This window comes from Bos indicus, chromosome 22 (assembly GCF_029378745.1).
Source record: "Bos indicus isolate NIAB-ARS_2022 breed Sahiwal x Tharparkar chromosome 22, NIAB-ARS_B.indTharparkar_mat_pri_1.0, whole genome shotgun sequence".
Classification (NCBI taxonomy): Eukaryota; Metazoa; Chordata; class Mammalia; order Artiodactyla; family Bovidae; genus Bos; species Bos indicus.
The window spans coordinates 48,833,207-48,849,320 of NC_091781.1; the positions used below are offsets into that span (position 1 = coordinate 48,833,207).

Consider the following 16,114-nt stretch of genomic DNA (forward strand, 5'->3'; position numbering starts at 1 on the left):
AGGCCTGTGGTACTGGTAGTTGTGTGTGGTAGGACCATGGCCAGTGGCCCTAGCAGAGGGAGGCCAAGGGCCATGAGTCCCTCAAGGGACAGGCAAGCTTAGGCCCCTCTGGTCTGTCTCCCCCCGACCCACCTTCTGGGAATCACAGTGGTTCCCCTGGAACTTTGGCCAGAGTTGAGACCACAAGTGTTGTCTGAGCACTTGGTGGGCCCCAGTGAGCAGACGGCAGAGCAGATGTCTGAGCAGGTGCCCTAGCCCCGTGGGGAGAGGAGACACTGCCAGGACTGGGTCCTAGAGCAACAGTAACAGAAAGGCTGGGATATCTGAGACTGGGTCTGGGAGCCAGACAGAGACAGAGAGGGGGCAGAGATGGAGACTAAAACAAGAGAGATAGTCAGGCTGAGTCAGAGCCCAGAGGATGAAGATAAACCCAGAGAGAAGAGACAGAGACCCGGGGCAGGGGACTGAGCCCCCAACTGAGCAGCAGAGACAGCTGAGATAGGAGAGCACCCCAGACCCGGTATGGCCAAGGGGCTGCTTCAGTCAGAGAACCAGAGGCCTGGGGGTCTAGGAAAGAGCTGGGAGAGAAGGAGCATTGAAAGGAAAGTGAGAGAAGAGAGGTGAAGGCCCAAAGCCTCATGTGGTCAGGCTCTGTGGGTGGGAGTCCTAAGGACACGGGGTGGCCCTGGACACTGCAGGCCTGGCATGGGAGTGAGTGCATGGGGCCTGCTTGTTTCTTATCAATCCAGAAAGACTGCCTGGAGAGGTGGCTCCAGAGGAGCTGAGCACGTGGGCATCAGGAGAGCAAAGGTGCCTGCATCAAATGGGCAGAGAGGCCCATCCTGGGCGGATTCCCCTGGTTCAGGCTCTCTGAGGTAGCCCACCTCCCATCTTCACCAGCACAGAGGCGAAGAGCCTCCCCAGAGGCTGAGGAAAATCCAGGCAAGGTTGGCTTCTCCTTTTGTCCTAAGGAAGTGAAACCCTGGGGCTGTCTGTGTGGTCGGCCTGAGCACAGAGGCTGCCTGCTTTGTCCTGCAGAGCCATGCACCTCCCAGATAGGACCGGGTGGCAGGCAGATTCAGAGCTGCCCCCTGAGCCCAGGATATGGCAGCCTTCCCTGGTGTCAGGCTGGGACAAGCTCCCACACTTTATTCTCCAACAGCCTTTAGGAAACACATCCCCTCTACCAGCCCCCACGGGGGATCTGTCCCCCTCCTCAGATTTCTCAGGCAGGGCCAGGTTTCTCTCAGCTTAGGACAGGACTGTGCTTCCTCTCCCAGACCCTCAAGACAGGGCCCGTCTCTCCCCTCGGACCCTCCAGGCAAAAGGAGGACCCTGCCCCCAGGCCCCTGGCTTCACTCTTGTCTTCACACCCCAGGAGGTGTTGACAGCCTCGCTAACCACAGGCAGACTGCCCCTGGCTCCAGCCATCACCTCCCCCAACTCCTCTGGACACCTGATGTGGCTGCTGCCTGCCCTGGGTCAGGGCCCAGTGCCCAGGACCCATGAGCCAGGCAGCTGTCGGGATTTCCGGCTCAGGGGGCCTCCAGGGCTGACACCTCTTAGTCACTTTCTCATCTGGACTCTCCCGGCCAAGTCTCTGCTCTTCCGGGGTCGGCTCTGGATCTTGGAGCATCTGTCATGGGAAGGGAGGGGGATATAGCAGGGAGCGGGTGGCCTCAGGTGGCCTTGAGCCCAGAAGACTAGCACAGGCTCCCGAATGTGCCCTTGAGCCCCAGGAAGGAGGGAAGAAGTGGTCGATGATCCCTGGGAACGGGGTTCACTGATGTAGGACGAAGCGGCCCATTGCAGGCCCTTCATTCTTTGGCCACCAGGGTAGGCTGGGGACACTATGGTGATCAGGGCATTTTGATGGAAATATCTGTTTCATGGATCCTTGAGACAAACCAAGAAATCTCCTTTTGCAGTGACATTAACAGGGGACAACATGACTCCAACAGGGGTTTGGAGTTCTGACAAACTGGGTCTGTCCAGTTCAGGCTCTGTGGAGATGACCAAGCCTCAATTTCCTCATCTATAAAATGGTACTGCCATTTACTTACTGCTGAGAGAATGCTGTGAATAATCTAGATTTCACATATAAAGCTGAAGCATTGAAAGGCTCTGCTTTTGGCACCCGGATCCCACTGGAGGCTCCCAACTCCCTGCTCCCCAGAGTCCCCTTTCTCTTCCAGGCCTCTCCTGGCAGAAGGAGACAGGCAGCCAGCCCTCAGCCTCCAGCCCCTCTGCAGCCTGGGGCAGACTGAGCTGAGGAGGGAAGGCAGAAGGCCCAGGTAGGGGCAAGGAGCCAGGAGGGCCAGGTGCTGGTTCCCTCCCAGATGGGATCACTGGCAAACCCCCTGCGCCCACCCTCAGGGACTGGACTGGCTGCATGCCTTCCTGCTCCAGCCTGGAATCCTCAGGCCACCCCAGGGCTCAGTCGCCCTCTGCACCCCCACCCTGGCTCCGGCCCCCTTCCAGGCCAGCCTGACCTTTGGCCCCAGCTCCTCTGACAAGCAGAGAGGGAGGACACGGGCCCACCCCCATCACAGACCATTTTTAGCCCCCAAGGAACTCGGCGTGCTCCCAGCAAGGGTGCGTGGGTCCCAGCTGGGTATTAATAGCTCAGCCGGGGGAGGTGACCGGGACTTTCACAGCCAAAGCCTGCAGGCCTCGCATCCTGGGCGGGCAGGGCCGCCCTCTTGTTGTCCACTTGTCCTCCACTGCTCCCCACCACTCCCGTCTCCTAGGGGTTCTCTCACCTCCCTCCAGCCCCCAACCCACACACATGCCTGGTGCCCCCGCCTTGTTGAACCTCCCTGGACTCCCCTGTGGGGAGGGCATGACCTCTGAGGTCAGGGGTGGGTGAGTGGCCAAGGCTGGTTCATGACCAGGCCCCGTGGGAGATGAGAACAGAGTGGCCTGTGATAAGGCTTCCTCCCTGGAACCCTCTCCTCGGCCCACTGGCCTCTCATTCCTGCTTGCATCCTCCGCCCCAGCTCCATCACCGGCTTCTCTGTGGGCTTCTCCCCACATCTCCAGCCACGCTGGGCCCGGAACGGAGAAGAGGCGGGAAAACCCAGCTGACGGGATGGAGCTCCGGACAGTGCTGCCTGCACATGGCTCAGGGCGGGCCACGGAGGCCCGAACTGGCTGCACGGCCGCCTCTCAGGGGCAGCCTGGGAATGACAGGGCCCTGGGGTGTGACTGGGGACGCAGGGCCTTGGCACAGTTCCTCTAGAGACCCCTACTCGGTGCCATGGAAGCATCTCACATACCCGCCTTGACCACTGCCCCTTACTCTGTTAGCTTATCTACCCCTACTTCCCTGGTGGCTCAGATGGTAAAGGGTCTGCCTGCAATGTGGGAGACCCGGGTTCGATCCCTGGGTTGAGAAGATCTCCTGGAGAAGGAATTGGCAACCCACTCCAGTATTCTTGCCTGGAGAATCCCACGGACAGAGGAGCATGGTAGGCTACAGTCCATGGGGTCGCAAAAAGTCGGACACGACTGAGTGAGCTTCACTCACCCCTACTCCAGGGCCTACAGTCCCGAGGGTAGAAATCAGCAACACCGACAGAGTGTGATCAACACGGAGACGGGGCATGATCCTCCACGTTTCAGAGGTCAGCAACCAAGGCTCCCATCCTGAAGGCAGGGGGCTGGGACTGGGGGCTAGGCCCCCAGCCTTGCTCTAGTGGCTTTGCATACAACATCCTGTCTTATTTACCACAGGGATCCCTCTGTCGCCATCTCACCACTGGTCACTTCCAGGACAGAGTTAGGACGGCTTCTGAGTCTTTGCAGACCTCTTTCTCAGCTAGCTGTGGCCTTCGGTACTGGTCTGATTCTAATCTCTAACCTCTGACCCTACCTCAGCCTGAGGCCTGACCTTGACCCCAGACTGAGCTTAGCTCTCCATTCTCATGAAGTTCTGAGTCACAGCCCCTACCCTCTGACCCCGGACTCCAAGCCAAGTCTGGACCTCTGGCCATTGGATAAGACTTATGCCTGACCCTTTGACCTCAGCTCCCGTTTAAGTCTCAGCCCTGAGGCCCAGGTTGACACTGGGCCGCCACCTGCTGGTTCCCGCCCCAGGCTGAGCCCCCAAGCCAGCTCCGGTCCTTGCTTGCCTTCCTGAGCCTCAGTCCTGGACTCACCCCGACTCCCAGCTTCTCAGCCTGGAGGAGGCCCTGCACGCTCCTCACACTCACTCAGCCACCCCCATGCCGAGTTTTGAAGCAAGCTGACACAAGGAGCACATCACACTGGGCGATTTATGACTTGGACTAGCAGAGGCTGGAAACATATGCTATTTCTGGGCTGGAGCTTATTGTTTGGACCACGGAGAAGCAGATCCCACGGCAGAGGGAAGGGAAACAGATGGGCAGATGGGCCCTAGTGCACACAGACACCACGTGTGGGGCGCAGGGGCCCTGGGTGACCTGGGGCTGGGGCCACGCTCTTCCAGAGCAGAGAGGCAGGTGCGTACACACTCTCCAATCCGGAGGAAACCGATGACAATGAGTGGGACACCCACCTCGAGTCCTGCACCTAGTTTTCTCCCTAGCTGCAGAACCCACATTCCCAGCAGCTCAGAATGGAAACTGGGTCCAAGTCCCGGCTCTCCTTTGCACAGGCTGTGAGCCCTGGGGCATGCCGCCTGGTCTCAGCCTCCGACAGTGTCTGCGACCCAAACGTAACATGGGGAGATGACGCTACCTTCCTCATGGGGTTTTCTGAGGACACACGCGGAGGCAGAGGCCCAGTGCATGTCTGGCACATGGCTACAGCTCACAAAGAAGCACCTACTAATATTTTATCAAAGATTGAAGTCCAGCTGTTCCAACTGGAAGGTCAGTGGCCTCTCACTTCTGCTCCCACCCTAGGGCTCCTGGGGGACACAGTTTGGAAACCCTTGACCTAGATTCTGGGCTGGCTGTAGGACCAAAAGTAGCATTAGCTGACGATTTATAGGAGCCCGAACAGCATGGAATTTGTCAGCGTGGAATTAGGTCACAGAATTCTTGAAACAGAGGAGCCACAGAAGCCAAAAAACTCAACATCTGAAGGCACAGTGATCTCCTGGGCCAAGAATGGTGTGGACCAACCAAGAAAGAACGGAACCCTCCCTTGGACAGCAGGCTGCAGCACTGTCTTATGTCCTGGAGTGTCCTGGAGCAGGTGGAGAGCCTCCGGCTCCATCATGATCTCCATAGCCCCTAATTTCCTGGAGAATTCCTGCTTCCCCATTGCCACTCTGCTCAAGTGTGCAAAAAGTCCAGCTGTTCCCAGGCCCCGCTTCTCCCAAGCTGGATCATCTCTATGACTCCTCCCAGGACTCCCCACCCGGTAGCTGAGGTCCCTAGGGTGAATCTCAGAGGGCCACCTCTGCTGCCTACCCTCAACCGCCAGACACTGCAGAGTGGGCTTCGGACACACCAACGACTCTAGGCTCTGCGGGCTCTGGGCCAACATTCCTTAAGAGTGAAGCAAAGGAGCCGACCCCAGGGGAAGAAGGTGAGCACCTATGCACGGGGAACCCCCTGCGCCCCTGGAGTTTTACCTCCATTATCTCTGATTCAGGAAACAGAGGGTCGGACCAGAGGACATGCCCAAGGCCACACGACTGGGAAGTGGCAGGGGTAAGATCTGACCTAAAGCTCCTGCCTGTCCTGAGAGCAGGGCCAAGAAGTGAGGTCCCACATGCGGGTGGGCTACCGCTCAGTGAGTGGCCACAGAGACCTACAGCCAGCGCATCCCAAACCCGATCGCTGGCGGCTCCCAACCTCCACCACGGCTGGCTGAGCCCCACCCCCAGTGCCATTCCCACATGACCTTTCCAGGTGGCTAATGAGGGCCGGGGCACCTCAATAATTGGCCTCATTAGGCGGCTGGGGCTGCCCAGGGGATGGGGTGGCGGATGCTGGGCCCCACAGGGACAGGCCAGACAGCCTCCCGTTAATTACCTGAAAAATCAGACAATTAGGCCTCCTGCCACCCGCCTGCCCACGTCCTGCTGGCCCCTAATTACCGATGACTGCTGAGCAGGCTGGGAGTGACCTGGATTTGGAACAGGGACCAGTCACTGCCATCTCTCCCATCCCCCACCCTGCATCCATCACAGGCTGTGGAGATAGAGAGCTGGGGGGAGGGTTCTCAGGGAGCTTCCTGTCATCCCATTCCCCAGCCCTGGACCCTGCCCACCCACTATCTCTCCTGCCAAGGGCACCTCTGGAAGAAATGAGATGGACACGTGGAGCCCTGGTAGCCCTCAGGGAAAGATGGGTGGACTGCTGGGGGGAGGGGTGAAGACCCAGAGAGTGGAGTCCAAGAGGTGTGGGGGCTGGTGAAGAAACTGACCTCCCCTTCGTGCTTGGCTCCTCCAGGGAGAAAATGCGAGACTGCGTGCTGGAGTGGGAATACCAGAGAGGATGAAGTTGAGAACCCTCCTGGGGGGGCACGCCCGCCCAGCCCTGGGGAACCTGGGCCTGACCTAGGGGAGTGCCCCAACTCAGGAGAGCTGGACCTAGACAAAGCACGACCAGGTTACAGCTTGTGGTGCTGCAGGAGGTGTGAAGAGGAGGGCTTGGCTTGGCTGGGGCGGTCCTGGAAGGCCTCCCAGCGGTGATGACGGTTAGGCTGAGCCAGGTAGGGGTGCAGTGCTACAGGCGGAGGGCACAGCACATGTGAGGGCCTGGAGGTGCATCCTTCTCTGCTGAGAGCAGTGACGGAGAGGCAGGGTACCCCTCCGCAAGTATCCACCAGGCACCAGGCCATTGAGTGAGGGCGGCCAGACTGGCCCTCCCCTGCTGTGCAGGGGACGTGGGCTGGGGGCCGGGGATGCAGGCACAAGCCGAACAGACGTGAACCCCAGGCCTTGTGCAGCTTACGGTCTCGCAAGGTACATAATGTTCCTGTTGTGGTGTTGTGTGATAGATCACCAGTGTCCGATATATGATGGATGGTTGGATGGATGGATGGCAGACCAACACCCCCGGGTGAAGGTGCAGAGCTTGAAACAGAGCCGACCTGTTACTCCCCATCTTTGGCACCCTCCACCTCTGTTTGTCATGTAAGAGCCCTGGGCCAGAAAGAGGGGGGGCTCTTCCCCAGGCTCTGTGCCTCTCTCCATTTCATTTTACCTCCCCAACTGGCTCTGGCTCTCCCGGAAGCTGGGCACCCTCCTCCGCCACCAACCTTGCACTCCAAGCCAGTCTGACCTTCACCTGCTGATGAGTGAGGGAGTAACCTTGTGGGACATTCAGCTAGAACTGGACACCTGGGGGTTCGTGGGTCCAAGGGTTGGGACTCCTGGATGAATGTGATGGTGTATCAGTGAGAAGAGGTGGGGAGAGGAGCTCAGCCCCCGCACCTCACCCTCTTGGGTGGGATTTTTTGAGGGAGAGGTCAGTTACCTTTGTGGTTCTTATATACTTCTTTAAGTATAGTATTTGATTAATGTAAAAGAATGTCTGTGACATTCTTTTAGGTATAACATAAGGGGTAAAAACATAAGGGGCTTTCTTGAGAGTCCCTTGGACTGCAAGGAGATCCAATCAGTCCATCTTAAAGGAAATCAACCCTGAATATTCATTGGAAGGACTGAAGCTGAAGTTCCAAAACTTTGGCCACCTGATGCAAACAGCTGACTCAATGGAAAAGACCCTGATCCTGGGAAAGACTGAGGGAAAGAGGAGAAAGGGGCGACAGAGGATGAGATGGTTGGATGGCATCATTGATTCAATGGACATGAGTTTGAGCAAGCTCCAGGAAAAAGTGAAGGACAGGGAAGCCTGGCGTGCTGCAGTCCATGGGGTCGCAGAGTCGGACACAACTTAGTGATTGAACAACAACAAAGGAATGTCTGTGACAATACATAATAACCTAATGGATGCTGGTGACCTACCACGCAACACAAGAACAGGATCAAAGTGCGCTCTGCGAGACTGTAAGCGCTGTGAGACCAGGGCCCACCTCCCCTGCCCCCAGCACCACAAACAGCACCTGGCGCCCTGTGAGCCAGCAACAGATTTCATCGGCGGAATCCCCCTGTGTGTGACACCCCTCCCCGATTCCTACCTCCCCCAGCGTACCCAGAATGCTGGTTTATCACTTTTGCTCTTTTGTAAGAGCTCGATCATATGCATTTGAACGTCTTAAACAGTACTGTGTCGTTTCAGCCTGGTGGCTGCTGCTGCTGCTGCTAAGTCGAGTCAGTCGTGTCCGACTCTGTGCAACCACATAGACGGCAGCCCACCAGGCTCCACCGTCCCTGGGATTCTCCAGGCAAGAACACTGGAGAGGGTTGCCATTGCCTCTCCAATGCATGAAAGTGAAAAGTGAAAGTGAAGTCGCTCAGTCGTGTCCGACTCTTAGCAACCCCATGGACTGCAGCCTACCAGGCTCCTCCGCCCATGGGATTTTCCAGGCAAGAGTACTGGAGTGGGGTGCCATCACCTTCTCCGCAGCCTGGTGGAGGACTTGATAAAAATGGCTTTGAACTGAGTGTAGTTTCCTGCAATTTGTGTTCTTCCCTCTACATTATGCTTTAGGGTTCACCCCTGCTGCTGCGGGAGGTGCAGTTGATTTCTTAATTCTCCTGTTACTGGATGTTTGTGTTGTTCTTAGCTTCTCCTCAGGAACAGAGCTGCTAAAAACATCCTGGGGGGTGGATTGTATTATCATTATTGTTAATGATAATGTTCCCATCCTGCCAGGGTATACACTCCCTCTTCTCCCCGACCCCCCTGCACACACGGACACTTCCCAGGCACAATGGTGCCCTGGAACGAGGTGCCCTGTGACCTGAGCCAACCCTAGAGGGGTAGGGGATGGGTGGGTCAGGGTATGGGTCCACATCTACATGACTCTGTGCATCTCGTTTCTGGATCCACACCCATGCACCCCACTTTGACTCAACCTCACAAGTGCATCTGGCTCCATGTTCAGAACAAGATGAAATGAGAAAACAGACTGTGTAGCTGGACAGTCCTGGGTCCAAAGGTCCAGTTGTGTGGTCCAGTGGCTAAGACTCCATGCTCCCAATGCAGGGGGGCCCTGGGTTGCATCCCTGGTCAGGGAACTAGATCCCACCTGCTGTAACTAAGATCCCACGTGCCACAACTAAGACCTTGGACAACCAAATGAATAAATAAAGGCCTGGTTCATCATGCACAAGCTCTAGGACCTCGGGCGAGTCACTTCTTCTTTCTGAGCCTTGGTTTCCTTGTGTGCAAAGTGAGGGTGACTTTAGGACAGAACGTTGCAGAGCCCCGTGAGCGCTGAGAGGTGAGAGGCGGGCAGGGGTAGTTGCTCTTTTCCCTACTCCACTTGGGCTCCTTCTGCTCTCCATCTAAGGGGACTGCCAGGGCGTCCAACCACCACCCCTATGGGTAAGGAAGCTGAGATACAGAGCATGAAGGACCGCCACCCAGCGCCCTGGAGGTCCCAGCCCATCCCTCCTGCAGGGCTGACTGGTCCCCCTACCAGTGTGTCCCCCACTGCCTCTGCCGGGTCTGCGTGTGCACAAAGGCCAGCCATGCCGTCCCCTCTCCGCCATGAGACCCTGGCCCTGCCGTTTAGCCTCCTATGCTCTGTCTCAGCCCTGGGGTACGAAGCTGGGGAGGGCAGAGAGGGCAGCATCAGGAGGCCAGCAGGGCTGGCAGCCCACTGTGCAGCCCAACCTAAGGCTCCTTCCTGGGCCTCACGGTGACCTCCCCTGTCCCATGGGCACTGGAGCCCCCACCCTCCCGGACCAGGCCCCCTTCATGTGGGGACCCCAGGTCCTGCTGGCTTAGGGCCTCCTGGACTCTACCACAGCCCCCAGCCTGCTCTGAGGGGTGGTCACACGTGGGCTGTCAGCCCTGTACCCAGGGGGTGATGGGAGAGGCCTGATGCTGCCTCTGCAGACAGACGGAGGAGGTGGGGCTGCGAGAGGAGGCCTCAGCTTGCCCAGGAGTGTAGTGCTTCATGCTGCAGTTGCACCCAGCTTTTGGATCAAGATCTGGGGCTCCGTGTCCCACCATAGGGAAGGCAAGCGGAAACCAGGAGCGCCCCCTGCTGTCACTGCTTGCATTCAATAGGGCTGACCTAAGTGGAAGGAGGTCTCCTTCAAACACAGACTTCCTGCTGGAAGGAGCCCGCTGCTACTACCCAGCCAGACTGGCTCCCTACGCGGTGCGCGGCCCGAGATCAGGGCCAGCTTTCACCCCCAGCTCTGCTCCGGAGCCGGCCTTAAGAGAAGTGGGTGAGACAGGGCCTTCCCTTCAGCCCCCAGCACCCCTTCCCACCTGCCAGCCCCGCTTTTCTCCTCCTCACAGGGAACCCCCTCCGGGCTGCAGCTCCATTCCCTCCAGGCTCCCGCCCCGCAGGCCCCCGGGCCCCTCCTCCACGCCGGGGGAGGGAGCACAGTAATTCGAGTTATTTTTAGCCAGCCGCATCCTCTATGAGACGCAAGTCAAGGGGAAGCCGCCCCCGCGCCTCCGGGAGCTTTGGAGCTTCTTGCAGAAAAAAGATCGGTTAAAACTAGTGCTTGGAGCACTCGCGCCAGTCAGGCAGGGCCAGCGCTGTGGCAGGCGGAGCGACGACCCTGGGTCCCTCACCCACGGCTCCCTGTGCTGCGGGCTGGTTGTTAGGGGTGGCCAGGGGCCCGCAGGGGCCCTCACTGCCTCCACTCAGCAGCTGTCCTCAGCCGCCCTCTCCTGGCTCCACCCCCCTCCCCCCACCGTCATCTCATCATCCCTGCCTGCTGGGGGTGAAGAGAGCATCTGAGGAGCCATCCCCACTCTCTCATCCCGCTCTGGGCGGGGTGCCCTGGGGGTGGGCAGCCTACATGTTTCCAGGGGAGATTTGGGGGTCAGGAAGAGAGCCGGGTATCACCAGCCTGGCCTTCTGGCTGTTTCAAGCCTTGCAGGGGTCGGGGGGCTATCAAATAGGACACAGCCCCGTCGGCCAGGCCCTGTGAGGATCCCCGGAGCTTCACCATAACCTACAAGTGTAGTAGGTGGCACACTCATCCCTGTCTCACGAGGAGGTCACGGAGCTACAAATGGATGGAGCTTTTGCTCAAGGTCACCCAGCTGCTAAGTGTCAAGGCAGCAACTGGGTCACGCCCTCCAGCCTTTACCAGTGGACAGACAGTGAGTGCTTAAGAATGCGACGACCCACTAATGAACGAGCACTGGGGGGGACCAACAGGGCTGCGGAGCAGGGATGCTGTATGGGACCCACCTGCCGTGGACACCACAGCACGCTCTCCCAGAGGCTCACTCCGCAGCTAGGACGTAGCCCTCCTTTTCCCAAGCTGTCATCCGCGTGTGTCTCCAGCAGCATCCAAGCCCAGCAGAGCTTCCAGGAGTGGCCTTGACAGAGAAATAGCTGTGTGACTCTGGGCAAGTCACTTTACCTTTCTGGGCCTCACCTCACTCCAGTACTCTTGCCTGGAAAATCCCATGGACGGAGGAGCCTGGAAGGCTGCAGTCCATGGGGTCGCTGAGGGTCGGACACGACTGAGCGACTTCACTTTCACTTTCACTAACACAGGATTAACAGAAGAAGCCAGTCTGCAGGTGTGGCGAGGACTAATGCAGAGCTCCTGGCTCCTGGCCCTAGCAGAACGCCCCTTTCCTGCCCAGGCCCTGGATTTAGGACACCCACTGTGGGCCAGGCCTTGGGGGGTTCGGGGGTACGGCGACAGCTCCCGGAGGCCCTCATCATCTGGGGTCCAGTGCCAGAGAGCCATAGGAAGCAAATGCCAGCTTGAGCCTGCTCGGCCCATGGCATCCTCCTCACCCCACCCCCTCTCCCTGACCTCACAAGGCCTGCCCCTGCACCCCAGCAGCCCCCCTCCTCTCCCAGGAAGGCTCCAGAGCCCCTCTTCCAAACCCGAGGCTCCTGCCTAGACGGACTCTCTCTGTTCTGCATCCTGGGGTGCTGTGCCCGCAGCCACCTCCTGTCCCAGCGCTCAGGTTCTGCATCTCACAGATGCTCCAGGTGGTCCTGATAGTAGTCCTGGGCCAGCAGATGAAGGATTTCAAGCTCACAGGCCCAGCCACTCATCTTCCAAGTGGAGCCAGGGGTCATTCTTTCTGTTTGCACCATCACAGAGAATCTCCCTCCAGGCTGTGGGCTGACCCTGTTTTACCTGGAGCGGGGGAGAGTGAGGGGCAGACACTGGGAGTTTGGGGGATTTGCCCAGGGGCCCAGAGCTTGGAAAGTGCAGCACTTGGGTCAGACCGCTTCTCGCTCAGGGGCTCTCAGTGGGACCTTTCGGGTTCCAGCTCTCCTGTGCCCCTCCTCGGATCCCCAGCTCCTTGCGGCTCTATCTGGTGTCCCTTGTTCCTCCCTAATCAGGGCCAGGCCTCCTTCCTCACTCACTCTGTTGTGCCCTGAGGCCGGAAGTGGGTTTACTGAAGCGCTAAGTGGGGAGCAGGCAAGGCAGGCCCAGAGCCTTCCCCAGAGTCACCCCAACCCCCACACTGTAAGGCACAGCCCTTCTGGTCCTCACTGCCTGCTCTTCAAGCCAACAGTAAGGATGTCCCGTGCCCTGCCCCACTCTGACCACCCTGGTTCTGCCTTTGCCACATACTCTCTGTGTGCCTTGGGCAAGTCCCTGCTCATCGCTAGACCTCAGCTTCCCTACCTATAGGCGTGGAGAGGGGATCCAGGTGATTTTCAATACCCTTGCCCCGGCGCTGGTTTTCTCATCCCTTCCAGGGGCTCCTGGGTCGCAGCCTCTGTGACCTGGGAGAGAGTACAGACTTTGAGAGTTGGGGGTTTGAAATCTTAGGGAGGTGATTTCATTCATTCTTCCTTCATTCAGAAGAATTCTTGCAAAGGCCACTTCACCCTTCCCTCTTGCCCCTTAAAGAATCTTCCACGTGATCCTGAGCCTCGGGTGGCCCTGGGACTCAGCCCCTGGGCCATAACAGGGGCTGAGAAAGGAGCCTTCCCCTTCCCCAGCTTCTCTTTAGCCCCAGCTAGAAAGGTGTGCACAGGCTGGGGGGGCATCCAGGCACGATGGGGCTCAAGGAGAGAGGGGAGCTGGAGAGGCCACAGTTGCCATGGCACTGCAGTGCTGGCTCCACTGGAGGCTGCTAGTGGGGAAGGAAAGGGGTCCCTCCCAGCCCTCAGCTTCATTCTTCCTTTTCAGATGCTCTTTCTTCACCTCAGAGACAGGGCTGAGAGTTGGGGGAGCCTCATGAATACAGTCCTGCCCTATCCGGCCTCCTCTCATGCCCATGTATCCCATCCCTCCCTTTCTGGTAGGTCAGGCCTCCGTGTTGATGAGCATCTCCACCTTCACACCTGGCCAGTCCCTGTGCCTGAGACCCACAGAACCCAGCCCAGCCCAAGCTGGCAGGAGAGGAGCCTGCCCTCCTCCCCGGGACACTGCCACCACCACCAACACCCCCTCCTTTCTAGGCATCTTCTGGGAGGGGCCGGTGGGTCTGAGCGGAAGCAGAGCCAGCACAGTGGACACCGCTACTCTGAGCATCTGTTGGCTGCAGAGGCCAGGGTTTCTCCCAGGTCACCTGTCAGTATCACAGGGTTTCCTCCAGGACCTCATTGGGCACATACCATCCCATGTTCCTCTGGTCCTGGGGTGGGGCATCTGGACCAGGTGGCACTAGTGGTAAAGAATCTGTCTGCCATTGCAGGAGATATAAGAGACGCAGGTTTGATCGCTGGGTCGGGAAGATTCCCCCGGAGGAGGACATGGCAACCCACTCCAGGATTCTTGCCTGGAGAATCCCACGGACAGAGGACCCTGGCGGGCTACAGTCCATAGGGTCGTAAAGAGTTGGACATGACTAAAGTGATTTAGCACAGCTCTCCGTTTGGCTGTGAGACCTCTAGCAAGTCAGGCCCAAGGACTCCATCTCCTCGTCTGTGAAATAGGGTGATGAGAACCCTGGCAGCTCCCAAGGCTCTAAGCATTTCCCAAGGAAATGCTCAGCCAGACCTGGGAGGCTTCCTGCCTGCTCAGCATTCCCCCACTGTCACAGGTGGAGAGACTGAGGCTCTGAGAGGTGAAGTCACTCCACTGGGAAGCAGCAGTCAGAATTTGAACTCAAGTCAGTCTTATATGGAAACCTATTCTTTTAACCCCCGACAGGCATAACCTCCAATAACTCGGATGTAAACTAGCAGGGGCTTCCCAGGGACACCCACAGGCTCCACTTTGTCTACCTTGATCCCTCTCTGGGATCCAGGTTTAAGTGGGACACCCTGGAGCCAGGGAAGAGTCAACCTACACAGAGAACCTGCTGAGAATGGGTGGGGGTGGGGGGGCTTATGGGGGTGATGGGTGCTAGAAGCTGGGGTGTGAGAGGGCCTGAAGGCTCAAAGGGCTTCTTCCCAAAGGACGGGTGCTCCGGGCGGCGACTGGCGGCCCCATTCCATCCGCGGTCCTGTGCTGCCCCCATGTGGATGACAGGCTAACATTCTCGGCTGGAGATGTCCCATCACCTCACGGCCAGGAACCCCCCAGAGGGAATATGTGGCCTGGGGCTGTGAAGGTGTCTCAGTGACTGGAGGAATGTGCTACCCCCAAGCCTCTGTGGGGCCTGTCTTCTCTCTTCCTGACAGATCCTGGGCCCCAGCCTGGCACTGCAGACTGCCCACCACCTTTCCTTCTTCCAGGAGCTTAGGACCCCAGACTTTTGGAGGAAACTGAACTTGAGAGCTATAGTTTCCCACCCTCCATCCCATATTTCAACCTCTATTCCCAGTAATTTCTAATACCTGAGAGCTTATCACTCTGGGAGAAGCCCATGGTGTGGAAGAAATTCTGATTGCAGAAACGACCCTCATCCGTGGAGCTGGCATTTGTCTCCCTTGGCCATAGCTCTGCCCTCTGGGGCCACAAGAACCAGGTGGTCTCTCACAGGAATTTTCAACCAGATCCAAAGCTTAACCTGGTGCTCAGGGGCCTCCTCTCCGACTCCCAGTCTTCTCTCCTAAAACACTGTGGTTCTGACGAGCCACTCCAGTTCCTCCTGTCTGGGCACACTGGCAGTCTCTGTCCTTGTGTAACTTCAGGACGGAGGGGACCCAGCGCCCCTGAGGACTGTGGTGGCCCTCCATCCTGAACCTTCCTTGGAACCTGTGCTCACTCATTCACTTGACACTGACATTTTCCCTTAAGCCATGTCTGCCTCCTCAGGAACCTTATGGGGAACAGTGTGGCTGGGATGAACAATGACTAAACACTTAATGTATACTCAGCACAGTGTTCAGTGCTTTACTCCAATTAGCCGGTTTAACTGATAAAGGAAACTGAAGATGAGTCAAAGAAATGGAACGATATCCCATGCTCTTGTGTTGGAAGAATTGATACTGTGAAAGCAGCCATACAACCCAAAGCAATCTACAGATTTAATGTGATCTCTATCATATTACTCATGACGTTTTCCACAGAACAAGAGCAAATAATCCTAAAATGCACAGGGAACCATAAAAGACCCAGAATTGCCAAAGCAATCCAGAGGAAAAAGAATGAAGTTGGAGGCATAACCCTGCCAGACTTCACATGATACTACAAAGCTGTGGTAATCAAAGCAGCCTGGTGTTAGCACAAAAGCAGATACATCTATCAATGGAACAGAATAGAGAACTCAGAAATAAACCCGTACACCTATAGTCAAGTAATCTTCAACAGAGGAGGCAAGAATATGCAAAGATAGTCTCTTCAGCAAGTGGTGTTGGAAAAGTTAGACAGTTCAGTTCAGTTGCTTAGTCATGTCTGACTCTTTGCGACCCCATGAATCGCAGCATGCCAGGCCTCCCTGTCTATCACCAACTCCCAGAGTTCACCCGAACTCATGTGCCTCGAGTCGGTGATGCCATCCAGCCATCTCATCCTCTGTTGTCCCCTTCTCCTCCTGCCCCCAATCCCTCCCAGCATCAGGGTCTTTTCCAGTGAGTCAACTCTTCGCATGAGGTGGCCAAAGTATTGGAGTTTCAGCCTCAGCATCAGTCCTTCCAATGAACACCCAGGACTGGTCTCCTTTAGGATGGACTGGTTGGATCTCCTTGCAGAGAAAAGAGTTGGACAACCCCATGTAAATCAGTGAAGTTAGAACAGACCCTTACTCTATATGCAAAAATA

The 16,114-nt window shown here is 57.4% G+C and overlaps 1 long non-coding RNA gene across 1 annotated transcript; it reads right to left on the bottom strand.

The window, feature by feature from the left end:
* Positions 1-1,113: 1,113 nt before the first annotated feature.
* On the bottom strand, positions 1,114-11,790 carry LOC139178631 (uncharacterized). Its single transcript, XR_011563027.1, has 2 exons — positions 11,233-11,790; positions 1,114-1,636 (listed from the first exon to the last, which is right to left on the bottom strand). It is a non-coding gene; the product is annotated as an uncharacterized lncRNA (long non-coding RNA).
* Positions 11,791-16,114: the final 4,324 nt, after the last annotated feature.